Genomic DNA, 15,310 nt, shown 5'->3' with positions numbered 1-15,310 from the left:
CATTTATCCTCTTTAGATATTCGGAAAGGGCAATTACGTGCATGAATGAGCAGTAATTGTCCTTTGAAATCACCTATAACCAATATAACTGACGCTTACCAGGGGGCTCGGCGGTGTTATGCATATGTGCTGTGCGCAGGTATGAATGGGTGGGAGAGCGATGACGCCGCTCTCGCGCCTTCGACTTGGATTGATTGACAGTCGACACGCGCGCGCACGCACACGCGGGATGAAATATTTCCCTACCTTCTGTATGCGCACATATTTCACTCAAAGCCTATGGGTGTGTGCCGGTTATAGTGTATGACAGCAGCCATTCCACCGCCTGTCCTTTGACCTCTGTCGCTTCCAAAATAGAGAGACGACCTTGTGGAGAGTTGAGGCAGAGCGGCAGTTGTGAACTAGTCCAAGAGTTCCGCAAAACTCTGGGAGTGTCGCAAAGTTTTCCAGCAGGAGTTGCGGTGTTTGTCACTCCCTCAGCTCTGAGTCATACCGCGGACTTAAAAAAAAAACGTTGCCATCACTCGGCGAACTTTTCCTGAGGGAAGACGAAACCTCGATAGGTAGAGGACTCTTCATCACCAGCCATCACTCCAGTTGCTCGTCTTATGGGTAAGCTGTGCAACACAGTGTATCTTTAGACAACTTAATGTTACTATCTGTGAAATCTAATCTGTGAAAAAGGAATCTGTGTCCATGCAGGTTATTGGAGCCAAAGTGAAAAATCTTATAGTAACTGACATCAAAAACCCTAGAAGTTTAGATTTTATTTTTTATTAATCAACTGCGCTGGTGTGTTTCTCCCTCCCTCTGCAGGTGAGGTATTTATATGTTGTTGTTTTCTTCATTCTTACAGTACAGTTGGACATGCAGCTGTGCAAAGCACCCCCCATTTTAAAATATTTGTTTCTGTAACCAGCATACTGTAGCTCTTCCTGGTGCCGACATTAACTTCAAAGCTATCCAAAGTCAAATTCAAGTTCTTCCAGACCTTCCTTGTTTTGGGTTTTTTGTTGTGACTGATACAGATGCAGTCAGGTTAAACTCACTTGCTCACTTGCTTTCTACCTCTTTCCAAAGTCAGGAATTCCTTACATGAATGCAAACGGTTCACAGTGAGATCACATCCCTCCGTGTCTGTTCGTCTGTCCGCTCACTCAGAGAGTAAAGAGGAGTGGTGGCGGCTGAATTGCCCGGAGCATTGGCCACGCTCTGTCCTGTAAAGCTGGCCTATTCAAGCCTCTGCAGCTTTGGCATAGTGAAATGGGTCGAGTCTCCCTCTTTGTGTGACCCAACTTGACTGAAATGTGGTAATTGGGGAGTCCTGGGATCCTCACTCCCTGTGGTGATGTCTGGACCAAGCTTTTAATAAATTCATTTACAGTACAACAAGTTGTTACATGAAAAGCAGGTCAGCTTTTAATTTAAACTTTCATCCGGTTGTGTGTTCATTCTGGCGTGGTGTGCCCCGTTCTCAGATTCTTTCTGTGATAAATGAGGAATGGTTTCTGCTCAAGCTTCTTAAACATTAAAATGTTATTAAAATTTTATCGTCATTGTCATTAATTATCATTGCGCTTTGTTCTGTTGGTAGGATAAAACAAGACGTCTGAAGACATGACATTCTATGAAACTAATGGGCTTTTTTCTTTTCACTTTTTTTTTTTTTTTTACAATGTTCTTAAATGTTCTTAACCAAATGATTAATCAGTTCATCAAGAAAATCAACTCCTTACTAATCAATGAAAATGTCAGTTGTAGCCCGATAATAAGCACTCCCAATGTTTAATCTTTGGTTCAGGGCTGCAAATATGATTTTCATTATCATTTAGTTTGGTGATTCTTTCCTCAGGGAATCGTTTTCTCCATAAAATCTTAGAAACTTTGAAAAATTACACAAACACAAATGAATGCGACTTTTTTTCACTGTCAATTATGACAAAAGAAAAGCATCAATCCCTCACATTTGAGAAACTGGAAGCAGCACATTTTTGCCTAAAAAACTATTTAATGATCAAAATAACTGCCAGGTAATTTTCCCTCGATTGTTGCAGACCTACTGGGATTCAGTCCACCTAAGACACACAGCCGTTTCTCTGTTCTTCTTCTCCTTCTTCTGTGTGAAGATTTGGATATTTCTCTCTCTCTAAGATACCCTGTTATCACGCAGGTTGTTTAGACTAAAGGGGTTTTCCACAAAAACAGATTGAGCCTTCCAAACCCGTGGCTCACCGGCATTTTCTGCTTTATTAGAGACAGGGAAAGGATGATAAATTCGAAATGTCAGATGGTGAGTGGTTTGTCTGAGTGCACTTCTTGTGAAGCAAACACTTGAATGGAAACTGACTGTGGATTCACGCTGGAAATGTCATAATGCTCTGCCACCGTGAAATGGAAATCAAAACTTTCCAAGGCAAATAGCTCCCCGGTGGCAAGAATGAGAGAACATAAATGTAAAAGTGTCCCAGTAAATCACCTGCTACTACTTTTTCAGAGGTTGTACACAGCGTCAGCCTGGGACAGGTATATCCAGCATGTGTTACCACATGCCAGGCATGCTGTCTCCACCTCCCTAGTCTGTCTTCCATAGAAATAGAAGAGATAATAGCCTGTCAGCAACCTCTGTAATTGTATAATTGGAGCCTGTCAGAGGAGTTACTCAGTTCTGCGGGTCAAACCCTGGCTTCACAGTTGTGGTAAACTGACAAAAACGTGAAATGAAATATTATATTAATACTGTATTAGTATAAAATACTGTGTGTAGCACATGTATGCAAAATTCTGCGATTGTATTATGCATTAGGTGGGTTTGAATGGCTGCCAAATGTTTCGTGACAGAAAAGAGTATGTTTAGCTGCTGTCAGCATCTGAGCAGCTCATTGTTATCCATTAGGAGCAGCTAGTGCACTGTAAGAGCCTTACCAGGCAGGGGGTGAGTTTCTCAGCCACTTAATCCGGGACGCGCTGGGAAGAGTAAAACTACATGCAAGTCACTTATAGTCAACAACATTATGCTATTGACACGCCGCCACTGCGTGAAAGAATATAACAGAACCTAATCATCTAGTTTAGTGGTAGAATAAACCGTCTAGATCGCAAATAACTCAAGTCTGATCGATTTTCTGTCACTTCCAGAGGGATTTCAGATGCTTAATGTGTGCATTTGTTGCTATCAAATTCTGAGAGCCACTAGGAATTGATCTCAGTGTTGGAACTTATTGATGAGGCAGACGCGGTTGGGGATTCTTTTAATTAGAACAGGAAGGGAAACAAACACAGATACCAAATTCCATTTTTGGCTGAGTAATTAAAGGTTCCCTGCAAAATATAAAAGTTGTTAAACAGGCATGAGATGTTAAATTGTTTCATCTGCAAAGCTCTCTAATTGCAGTAGGAACGACACCTGAATATAGTTCCAATGAGACAGTTTCACTGTCAAATCATTCACATGCTGCTACAGTCAAATCAAGAAATTGTCTGTGGGAGACAAAGATTGCTTTAAAGCGGATGGCAAAGGCTGCAAAACATCTCTTTTACCTGAAGCAAAGAATGAATTAAGAAAAAAGAAAAGGGATTGTGTTTGCTTTTCTAGAGAATCACACTAATCACACACTTTACATATCAATAGACTCGGAGAAAGCATTCATGTGGATTAACTGTTTAAATACGGTTTAAGAAGATAATCTGAGAATACTGCATACATGAATAAATTTAGCAGTCCGGGTACTTGAGAAGATAACAGCTGTCAGAAACATAGTGTCATAGTTGATCTTTGGTTCATCTTCTTGTATTAGGTCCATTAGTCTTGTAAATGTAAATGGTCATTTTTATGTTTGATAAAGCATGGCAGGTGGTTCCGCTGTGTTGTTCCCATGCTCTCTCCTGCTGTGAGTATCAGTTTGTGTAGCAACTCCATGCTTCGGTGCCATAAAAGGACATGCAGGAGTCCCTTCCCCACTTCTTGCTCAATAATTTAATGCTGCTTGGTTGGCTTTTATCAGAAGATGACCATGAAAGAGAAACTAAACGGGTCGAGCACTGACGTGTGTACTTGGTTGGGGAATTTATTGCTCTCCTCCGAGGACAGCCAGTCCACATTTGGAATGCTTGTGAAATATTTACAGGAGTCACCGACACAGGAAATCAACACTGTCAACGCTGCAGTTTAAAATAGAGGGCTCACTGTCAGAAACTGATTGTCTCTTCAGCCTGTCTATCATGCCTGCCTTTTTACGTACAGACAGATTTGTTAGCGTCACTTCCACCGGTTAAAGGATTACACTCGTATCCTGTGGAAATTTCTTCAAAATTCCCAGTAAATCGTTCCAGCATAGATACCAGCAGCCATGTTACCATGGTGTCTGGCTTTCTCTGCTCTGGCAGTTCCTAACAACCAAGAGCAAAAAGGTCACGACCGCTCCAGCCGACAACTGTTGGGTGAAATCAGTGGCTCACACGGGGGGCACAAATAACTTTGCACCCCGTCTGAATTGGAACAACTGAAGGCTCTCGGGCGAGCACAAGAGGAGCGGGATGATCTGGCTTCAAGGAAGGTCACGTATGTTGTCCTCAGCCTCCTGCCACCCCCGCGCTGCACTTAAAGGAGCTTTTGCACAAGTTCAGTTGACAATAGGCTGCATTCCTCCTAGAAAGTGTGGAACTTGCTTTGCTGGCACTTGAAATGCTCTTCACGGCATTCATCTGGACTCCTGCTTTTGAAAACAGTGCCCTCACTGTTAAGACCCCTCTTTGGAGGACAAACGCTCACTTTGAGACTGAAATACCCAAATAAGTTGTGACATATACAGCGTATCGCCTTGTTGACAGTGACAGCATGTCCCAATTGCCAGACTATGAAGTAAACAGCCTCTCTGTGTGTGGTTACCTCCCGCAGATTTGTCAGCGGACCCTAGTCTGTTTTGTTTTGGTTCTTGAACCTGAGCAGACTTTAGATAGGCTTGTTTAAAATTAGAGAATGTCACACAATAAACACTGAATCTGACTGTACAGCAGGCACATAATACAAGAGGTCCTCCGTGTTTGACAGGAGTAAAGAATTTCATTATGACGCATGATTTCCATGTTCATACATGTTCCCCTGCCCTAAGGCTTGAGAGAGATTTTTTAACCACAGCAGGTTCCCACCACTAAAAGTGAACTGAAAACATATTTTCTTGCTGTATAGCATTTCCAGTGTATTTATTGATGTTCAGTTGTGTATAAAGTGGACACTTTGTGGACGAAGTGTTTAGATTCTTTACTTAAAGGTCCAGTGTGTATCACTTTGGGGAATCTATTGGCACAAAGGCTATAGGTATGTTTTTATTAGTGTATAATCACCTTAAAACAATGTTTGTTTGTTTTTGTTATCTTAGAATGAGCTGTTTTTATCCACAGAGGCCACCATGCTGAATCGCCTTGTTTCTGTGGTGTCCCAGAACAGACGAACCGATCGATAGGGCTTTTTAGGTTTTTTTTCCGCAGCCACCGTAGTTCCTCATACACGCTTGGAACGCAAGGGTGAGACGAGGAGGTTTTAATCTCCCTCTACACTGCTAGAAGCCACTAAATCACACACTGGTTCTTTAAGTGAAAGTAGCAATATCATAATGAAAGAAATACTGAATTATTGAATAAAATACTGAATAAGTAAATGTTGTGCTTTCACAATTATATTATAGGGTTATATATAAGGTTGTTTTACTAAGATTTATAGTACAATATAGAGTATATATATATAAAAATACATTATTTGATTACTATCACTAATTTATTATGTGTAAGCAGTAGTATATTATTGTAGCTATTCGAGATGAGGCTCAATTCATTTAAATCGCATAAAATGGAGTTACTGACAGTAGCCTAAAAACTGTACTTAAACCTGCATGAACTGTTGTTTTGGCCACTTGGAGGTAGTGGAAACTAGTTATGGCCACACTGATGTACCGCCAGCTTTTCAGTTTAGTTGTTAGCAAACAGCTGCTTGTTTACGCTTCCAGCAGGTTTGAGTGATGGTTCTCTGTAGGTTCATCACTATAAGCAACCCTACTCACATTTCCATTTGATACAATGTATTACACAATGTATTATATTATAAAAGTATGTATTATGGTTGCTTTAGTGCAGTAGTTTAATAAATGTATATAGTTACTTACAGCCACCAAAAGTCAAAAATCATTATCTGTTGAAATGGATTTGGATTGTAAAGTACACATCTTGAATCTAGGGCTGCAACTAATTATTATTTTCATTATCAATTAATCTGCTGATTATTTTGTCAATTCCTTTTTTGCCTGTAAAATAGAAGAAAATAGTGAAAAATGCCCATTATAAGGGTGACATTTGTAAACGTTTTATTTTCTCCAACAGTTAAAAATTTACTATCACATAGAAAAAGATAAAATCATTAGCAAAGAAAAAGTTTGCATGTTCATTTTCATGATTTTCTGTGGATTAATTGGCTAAGCTTTGTAGCTCTAATACATATGTTGAGAATATTATCTTAGAGGCTTCTTTTATAATCATTAGAAGCAGCAGCTTTTTAATGCTCAGAGTTTCACCCCGGCGGTGAGGGTGTTGTACAAGCAATTCCTACAATGTGTCATGGTAATATGTTGTTTTATCTTTATCATATCTTACCAACACCTCTGAAATCGTTAACTCTACTTTTGTAGCACACCATGGGAGGATAAACTTTGACCCTTGCACTCTGAGTGCAATGATTTTGCTCATCTACTGCTGGTATTCCTAACAACGGGCTCTGAACTGCGTGTCTGTTTTTTTCCAGCTGCTGGAATTTGATTCATATGCTAATGAGCTGAATTCCCATGGATTTTGCTCTCCTGTGCCGTAGATATCACCCCCAAACCTCTCGTCCCCTCTCATTTTCTCTGTTTTTGTCTCACTCGCACTTCCTAACTTTCATAGTTTGTTGGGGTCACAACCTTGCTCACAGTAATCTTACACATCACTCTGTGTGGTAGTATGCAGTTCTACTTCCGTTGATATGCATCTACATTGTTATCAGCATATGTAGAGGTTCAGGGAAATCAGCATGCATCTCCCTGCTGGTCTCAAATGCTTCTTTCCAGTGAACAGATAAAAATGAGACAGCCGGAAATTCACATCAAATTTGGGGTGAGTCGATATAGATACTATCACATATCGTTAAAAAACACTCAGAAAAGGACAATCAGGAATCGAAATAATCAGGAATGACTTAAAAACCCGTCTAGCTTGCATGAAGTGTGAAGTCTTGATTTCTTGATTTATTTTTGAATTGTCACAATTGGCAGCCCTGCCCTCTGCCTGTCATCTTGGCTTGCCCGTTGTATCCCCCACAAAAAAATATATGTGGAAATATTATGGATTCAAAACTAAAGAACGACAGGGAGATGATGTTGATATCTGAGGTTCCTATCTGTGAGCCAATAAAATATGTGTTTCTTAACTAAATGTAAGGTAAAGTGATACTAATACGTTTTTGATTTTGTTATCGCGATAATATCAGGAATCGCAATTATAATCCTAACATAAAATTTTAATTTCATCCCATGCCTACATCAAAGTGCACAATACTTAATTTTTGTTACCTAATCAATAAAGGTCTAGTAACTGTAATTACATAAAGCGACAATATACTTATAAGTTACTCATTTTTACTGGTGAAATTAATATATATATAAGTAAATGTAACCTTAATCTGTTCACCATGGTGTAACAGTGATAATGCACAGAAGACCATATAATAAAAATAATGGACCCTGTAGGGGAAACGCTGCTGCACACCTGACACACTTTGGGACGTTTTTACTCGCCGTTGTTGCCAAGTGCTTGCTCATGGTGGGAACTGTTGGGTCTCTCTAAATCATTTTACAAATACTGGTTCATGGTAACAGACATTTTGTAGTACTTTGAAGTTTAATTTTTCATTATCAAGATTTACTGCAGTGTTATAATAATCAAATGTCTTCAACACGCCACATTAAGACAGGAAAAGGAGGTCTTTTAGAATTGTTAGACAGCAGACTTGCCAGTGGGTGTTTTGCAATCTCTGACTTACAGTAAACAGGCTTCAGTTGAAACTTGGCTCTGATTGTGAGACCATCCACCCGGGGTTTAATCACAACCTGCCAACAGGTTTAGTGTCTGTGTTGAAACATTTATTAACCTGACTGATGTTGTCACTGTTGTTTTATGGCCCACCTGTTCACATGCTGAAAGATGTCAAGCAGTGTATCATCTGCATACAGAACATTTTTCCTTTGCTCTGGCACTTTCCTCCATACACCAGCTCCCAAACTTCCGAGCCAATACAGTGGAACCCCTAAAACACTCTTTAATGGACCCTTTCATTTGGGCGCACAGACCAGAACAAACACTTTCATTCATGGTGTTCCAAAAATGCTAATGAAGCAAGGTCCTGACACTTTCACAGGGGTACCCCTGTCATGGGCCTGTGTTAGACAGCAGTGAGGCTGTCACTAACACGGGGTGATGCAAGGTACAACTCCATTTTCTGTCCAGAGAGTAATTTAGAAGCTGATGAGTCTCCTCAAGCACTATTGGCTCTGAGCCATAGCATTGATGTAACAGATTAAGGGCGAACCAGGTTAAAACAAGCTGAAATTGAAGTCAGTTTTTAGAAAGAGCTCATGAAATGCCTCAGCTGCCTTTAATGCTGCAATAGTAGGACATTATTCATCAGCTATTTTTATATTAGGATGACTCTGATTGTGTTTTTAGTTGACTTTTTCTTAGTATCAATTGTCTGTTTTCTTCATTACACATTCGAGTTGGTTTGGGGTTTTAGTCAGTTCAGCTTTTTTATATGAAAACAAAACTTGTACTTGTCTGATTATGTGTTGTGAGCCCTTGTCAGAGCTTGCTATACATGTAATGGTGTGATTAATAACTTTGAGGGTGCACTTTGAGGTGACTCATGAGCCTTAGTCTCTTGACATGTTGCAGCAGATGCTTTAAAACACACTGATTGCCAGCTCATCATGTGTTGGCAGATAGGTAATTTATTTCTGATGAGTTTCTAAGAAGTTTGAGTTGATTTTGTAAATGTAGTAGATGCCAGAAAAATTGACACTGCTACTTTTGTTCTCTCCCAAAAGCCTGTGGTTAATGTGGAAACTTTCAGCAATTAACTGTCAACACATATCCTTATCTCTCTTCATTCAGAATTGTTCAGAAATATTTCACTTTATTTTTTGTAGAATGCTGTTATGCATTGGACTCTGCATCATTATTCCCCCATATGCCAGTGACTAAAAGGTATAATGTTTTAGAATCTGCACAGATTATACATGATACCTCTTAATGTCACACACACTTATGGGATTGGAGTCCCGGCTCAGACTCTCTTCATCCAGACAAACAAATGTTAAGGTTCGAAATGTTACTCCTCATCCTTTTGTGTCTTAATCGAGTTGAAACTAGGCTGCAGGTGCAAGCCATTTGAAGAAATACTCAAATGTGTTTTTCAAATCTCTCTTTTCTTTCTTCCTTTTCTTTTAGGGAGAGTGAGTGTTTACAGTGGTGTGTGCATGACCAGGCAGGTCTCACCTGACGTGTACTATGTGCCTGAGCCCTTTGGAGATGAATGTTAATCCCCAGGATTACACTGTTATTTCTAAACATAAAATGGCATTTATCACAACTTCCTGAAGTACATGAAAGTCTCTGTAGCTTCATGGGTGGGTGTATGTCGACAGGTCTAATTACTGTCCCTTAGACTCAGTTGGAAACAAAACACATTTCACACACACACTTGACATTTCTTATGTACATACAAATTTGTATTGGTAGATACTGTATGTTCTGGTGATGATTGTTATGTATTGTTATAGCTAAATGAATATCAACTGAAATGTCTTTAGAGTATGATGGGTGATGAGCCAAAAATCACAATGAATCATCATCAGCAGCACTCAGAAATAAGTATATAGCACTTTCAATGTTGCACAGTGGCAGAAGGAAATTGACTTGTTTCAGCCCTAGGCTTTCCTCAGCGTTTCTGAGAGATTTGTGAGTTGACCCCTGCAGCCAGGAACCTGCTGGTGATTAACAACCAGCTGGTAAGAAAAAAAAATTTTAATATGAATATGTAAGTCATAAAATAGAAATATATCATATTCTGTTCTTGCAGCAACTTAATTTATAGCTTATAAGATATAGATCTATTTGATTAATAAATGCATACCAAGTTCTTTTGATACTCACACGCAAGCAGAGCTACATAAGAAACATAGACAATAGTCACAATCCACTTGATCCATTAAACAAATATTCCATGAATAAATACTCAAAAGAAGGTACATTGCAAATCATGTACACAAGTTCCCCAATAATTTAAGCTGAACTTCTAGTGTCTTGTGCATTGCAACTTATTATGCACAGAAATAAACACACATACAGTGCCATCATGGTCATGACCTGAACAACTAAACACAGAAATCATAGTTAAAATAAATTAAAAACATACAAACAAACCCCACCACCATAAGTCAAAACACTGGACCCACTATGATACCAAAAACAGATTTTTAATACATGGACTATCACTAAAAAATAATGACCTTCAATAATAATATAATATTTGTAAACACAGCGCTATAATCCAACAAAATGTTCATGTCTTAGTTAGTTTTAGTTCTGTAAACTTAGTTAAAAATACTGCAGGATTGGACCTATAAAAACTGCAGTTTTGAAGCAAAAAATGTCTTTAATTTGCGGAGCTTCTTAAGAAAAGACTTTACCAACACGACCAAATACCACTTTAGGCCTTCAAGATTATCCCTTAAACTAATTACCAGCTTAGTTCAGACCATAAAGCACAACACTGCTCCCTTATCTGCCACTATGCAACAGCGACCAACAATGTGTCAGGGTGAAGGAAGGTGTGAAGAGGTCTTCTCGTGGCGTCAGTGTTTGAAGGGGACAAGTTGAGTGTGACTGCTCGTCTCCGCACTGTCTCTCCCAGTGCTGCTAGCTGTGGCGAACTGATTAAGCTCCTGAATGCCACTCTTTGTCACCCCTCACTTCTGCAGGGGACATGTTTCTGTAGTGATTCACGTTGTTTTCTTGCCCGTGTTGCCTGTGTTTTTAATGGAAATTCAGTTTTTGCAATAATTCATTATCATATGAGCATGTTTTCTCTGAGGGGGTGATGGTTCTCCAAAAAAAGCTAAAGCAGTAGAAGAGGAGAGATAGTTTGTTTGTTCAGGAAATATCCAACCATAAGGGCTGTGCTTTGGTATCAGGAATTTAAGATTGTGCCGAATGTTTGCTCGTCAGGCTAGCTTCTGTTTAAAGAGGTAGCTTTTCACCTGGCATTCCAGAAAGCACTGTGTGCCAGCACAGGAGTCACTTGGCTTGGTGTCACACCTCCACCAAAATCCACGCAGCACATGTGCTCTACAAAAGTAACATTTGGGATGGAGGAATGGAATCACTGTTCTGATGTTTTAATGACCTTAAAAACTATGTGGTGTTTACATTTTCCAACCAGACCTGCTGTGTTTAGGTCAAATAAATCACATGCTAGTGTAAATGCCAGGATTTTTGGATCACAAACTCTCCACGTGCATAAAGTATGCTTTGCATGTTTAAAGGTTTTGAAATATGAGCCGCTGCACACTTTTGCTTTAAACCTGTTATGCTTGTATACAATGCGAAAGTGTAGAGTTCCTGTCTCTTTACATAATACTGGACGCACAGGTTTGATGTGGATGTGTTTGATGTGTGTCATGGAGCTGTTTGCGTGAATTCCAGGCTTTCATGATTATAGCTTGTTGAAGTGCTCGGGGGACTGAAACCTGGGAGAGACGAGGCACATGTTCCTGCACTGACAAGTAATGACGTAATGACCTCACAGGTAAGGGGAGTTGTTGTTTTATGACCTTAACTAGCTTAAAATTCAGATGTGTTTTGAGGGAAACTAGAGGATGTTAAGCCTATCTTTGAGCATACATTTCACAGATATATAGAGAAAAACTGAACTGACTACTGTTCTGAACGAGAAGGCTACTGTACCTTTATGTATTTGATGCGATCATTGAGACTTTGCCTGCTATTGGCATCAGTTCAGTACATTGGTTGCTTGAATCTGTGTGTGCAAACATAATTAAGTGAAATGTCATCTTCAGATAAGCGCAATCAAAGAGTATTGTTAAAGAAGCCTACATATGGTTCAATAAAGAGATCAACATTTCAAGATGTCACTCCCAAGACTGGATGGTAACCTCAAAGCCGCTATTCTTTTACATGTGGTTAAACTGACAAAACTATTCCAAACCACTGTTGCCTGCGAACCAGCCGTAGTAGTTGTCACAGGCTAACTCAGCTGTGTAAACACAGGCATGAGAGGTTTTCTTGAGCATCCAGAACATTTTTGTGTTTAACATCGTGAATTTTAAGAATGAGACTTTAAGTAGTCCAACCCGTTTAAATATCTGTTTGTGTACTTACATTACTAAAACAAAGTAGACAAGAGAAAGGTTTTTGGAAGGTTTTGCAAAGGCACTCTAGTGTTTCCTTCTGAATAGAGTTTGTCTGAAGGCTGGGTTCGCCTCGGTCTGTCCCAGCAGATGTTTATGAACGTCTCAAACCTCCTCCATCATTGCTCTCATGATCTGTTTTGACAGCAAAGCCTGTCACGATGCGTTTCTTTTGTGTGTGCCGTTGTATGTCTGCTTGTGTCCACACATAGAGTTGCATAGATTTCCACTCACTGGAATCTTGTTTTATTGTGATTTCAAACAATGTTTGAGAATGTAATAGAATTGTGAATGTGTCATAATAACCTTAATCGTTGTTGTAATAGAGTACATACTTAGGTGTGTCCCAGTAGCCTTCTGTCCTTTCTTTGATTATACTCATTACACACGTACACTTACATATAGTGTTTACAGTTATTTCAACCCAGTCATCTCATGGTGTAGTATGTGAAGCTTTTCGTAAGTTTGTTTGGAAGGTATTTTTATAATTACTATGTATTTGTGAGCTTTGATGAAGACAGAAGGAGAAGACTTATAATTTTCAGAAAGCACCAGAGGCAAGGGCTGTTTGGGAAGAAATGCATCATAACAAAGGCATTAGGCAGGGCAACCTTTTCAGTTAGTCACCACAAGGAATTTAGATGTCGGTGGAGACGTGAAGTCGGAAGTCACAAATGAGGATGCCTCACGTTTATTTTAAGAGTCACGTTAATTTAACAAGCACAATGAAACTGGTCATGAGCAGAGACCCTGAAAACTCTTGGCAAAATCCTGTGTATTCTCTTCTGTTTATTTCATTTTGTGAGTCAGAATTGGAATGATGATGTTGAAATAAGTTGATGTATGTCTTTTACATCAATATTATAAGACATGGTTTATCAGCACAATTTAATATATATATTTGGTCCTGTCCAATGTATGTCAGTTCCTCAGAGCCCCAGCTGACGTCTTCAAGTGTCTACAGTTCAAAATCTGAAAAGAAAAGAAAAGCAGAAAAGCCTTAAATTGGAGAAGCCGGAACCAGCAAATATTTGCCTTTTTTCTGAAAAAAACCTGACAAAGTTGATGTCAAAGTAATTATCTTTCAATTAACTTATACATGTTAACATAAAATATATGTTGCAGAAGATTTTACTTAAGCATTGATCTTATGTTATAGTTTCAGTCTCTTTTAATTTTGGTACTAACATATTTTGTCCCACTTCCCATGACAACAACATACAGCCAGGTGACTCTGTTTATATATTTACTTAGAGCAGACTGTGTATGGCCATGCTTAAGCTCTTGTCTTTTGATTTACATTATTCTTTGTGCACATGGTCCCACGTCTTTGAGTGAACATGCAAGTCCGGTAGGCATTGCCTCTCAGCTCTTTTTCTCTGTTTACAGAAGCCATGCTCTCTTAAACATGAAAAAGGTTAATTTGAAGTGCTGACAACTGTCTTAAATGAACTGTGTAATTATGTCCAGTAACAGACTTCAGGTTGAATTAGAGGCAAGTCAGTCACTGGTTTAAAAGTAAAACAGTATAAAAAGTAAAGATTCCTAATTAACACAAACACATAAACACCAAAGCAAGATAGAATTTCTTGTAATTTATTTATTAAGCAGAATAAATTCAGTTGAGATGAATTATTTAAAACACAATTCTTCTCTTTAGAATAGATCATCTCAGGGTAAGACTACCATGGAACTTGCACTACCTAGTTTTAGGCTTTAATATACTGAGGCTGTGAATGTCAACTCGGTTTCCTGCTGGTTGGATGACCCTGCAGGAAAGTGTGAGCAGTTCCCACTTGGTGCGGTCATTATGTCCCCATTAGGCTTAGGAAATAATGTTGTAGATGCAATCTCCATTATTCCTAATACAATGCTAATCTGGAAACAAATTGGAAAACACTTTAAGCTCAGCACAGTGTCTGTTATGCTACCTGTATATCTCAAATCTCTGCTTTACTCCTTGGAATATAAATAGGGCCTAATACAGAGAGATAACATCAGATTCCTCTGCATTAAAGGGGATATTTAAGTTGTCTGAATAGCTGAACTGAATCACTTCTTTACATCTCCAGAGGTAAAACTGTGCTTGCACAATAAACGTCTTTAAAAGAAAGGGAATGGAAAGGAAAAGTTCAGCCATGCTGCTAAAGATCCTAGTGGCCTGCTATCAACAACATCATGTCTGTTTCAGGCATGTTCTCCCTTGCGTTCATCTATCAATTCCCCCGGAGCACTGCATGGAAATGAAAGTACACTTCCACAAAAGAGAAGATGACTCTCTTCTCTCTTCAATGGAGCTAAGACACATTGCATTAAAATCACCGAGATGGAGCCGGGTGTAAATGGGCGCGCATAGTTTTTCTGGAAGGTCGGATGGAGGGATCCGGGAAAAAGGGACAGAGAGAGAGAGAGTGAGAAAGAGGGATATGCTTGTACTTCCTCTCCGCCCATTCTTTCATGCTTGCTGAGTAGCCCCGCAGTGCAGGCTTTGTCCCAGTCATTGTCACAGGCTTAGAGAGCCTCTTTGCCAAGTGAGAGGCTTTGGCGACATATGTCACTTCAGTGAGTCTCCTTTAGCTGCTTGAGTGGAGGGGTGGGCAGGGAGGCGTGTCTGTGCACCAGGAGAGGAGCAACGTGAGGTGGAGGACGAAGAGATGAGACATGTTAGTTCAGAGAGTTGTTGGAATGATCCCTTGATGGTCCCGTCCCATACTTTTTCCATGGGCTTGTAGTGTAGCTGCGTTGGGCCTCTTCTAGAGGTGGACTTCAGATGTGGAATGACTCAAAAACCAGTGAGTATTCTT

At 39.5% G+C, this 15,310-nt stretch overlaps 1 protein-coding gene across 3 annotated transcripts in view; it reads left to right on the top strand.

Moving 5' to 3' along the window:
• Positions 1–289: 289 nt before the first annotated feature.
• The window catches only part of LOC118324684 (neural cell adhesion molecule L1-like protein), a 49,485-nt gene continuing 34,464 nt past the window's right edge, over positions 290–15,310 (top strand). For 2 of the 3 annotated variants that reach the window (XM_035657134.1, XM_035657132.1), the window contains exon 1: positions 290–612. The gene's annotated coding sequence lies outside the window, so the exon portion shown is untranslated. Of the gene's footprint in view, positions 613–15,082; positions 15,299–15,310 lie in introns of those variants that run through there. The other variant, XM_035657133.1, reaches the window with a different exon arrangement.

Source organism: Morone saxatilis, unplaced genomic scaffold (genome assembly GCF_004916995.1).
Source record: "Morone saxatilis isolate NCDOM2014 unplaced genomic scaffold, NCSU_SB_2.0 Contig15, whole genome shotgun sequence".
NCBI lineage: Eukaryota > Metazoa > Chordata > Actinopteri > Moronidae > Morone > Morone saxatilis.
The sequence above is the reverse complement of the archived record's forward strand: the minus strand, read 5'-3'. Positions and strand labels throughout refer to the sequence as shown.